Consider the following 479-nt stretch of genomic DNA (forward strand, 5'->3'; position numbering starts at 1 on the left):
GTGGTAGTGGGTGTTGGTGGTGATGGTTGTGGTGGTGGTGGTGGTAGTGGTGGTGTTGATGGTGGTGGTGGTGGTTGTTTTTTTCTTAATTTCAACTTCCACAAAGGAGACGACAAAAGAGACCCTAACAGCTGGTGGGAAAGGGGCTGGGTGGTCCTTGCACAACAGGGAAAAACACACAGTATGCGGGGGGGGGATGAGACACTCAGACTCTCTCTCCCTCTTTCTGTCTATCTGTTTATCCATCTCACTCACTCTCTATCTGTCTCTACATATATAATCATCCATTAATTAATCAGTCATTCTCTCTCTCTCTCTCAACACACACACACACATATATAATATATATATAGCCATCGATCTATCTATCTGTTTATCCATCTCTCTTGCTTCTCTGTCAGTCTGTCTCTCTCTATTTACCCATCAATCAATCTATCTGTCTGTTTCTCTCTCTTTCTCTCTCACCCCTCCCCCCCACT

The sequence above is a fragment of the Octopus bimaculoides genome, unplaced genomic scaffold (assembly GCF_001194135.2).
Source record: "Octopus bimaculoides isolate UCB-OBI-ISO-001 unplaced genomic scaffold, ASM119413v2 Scaffold_51101, whole genome shotgun sequence".
NCBI classification, from domain to species: Eukaryota; Metazoa; Mollusca; class Cephalopoda; order Octopoda; family Octopodidae; genus Octopus; species Octopus bimaculoides.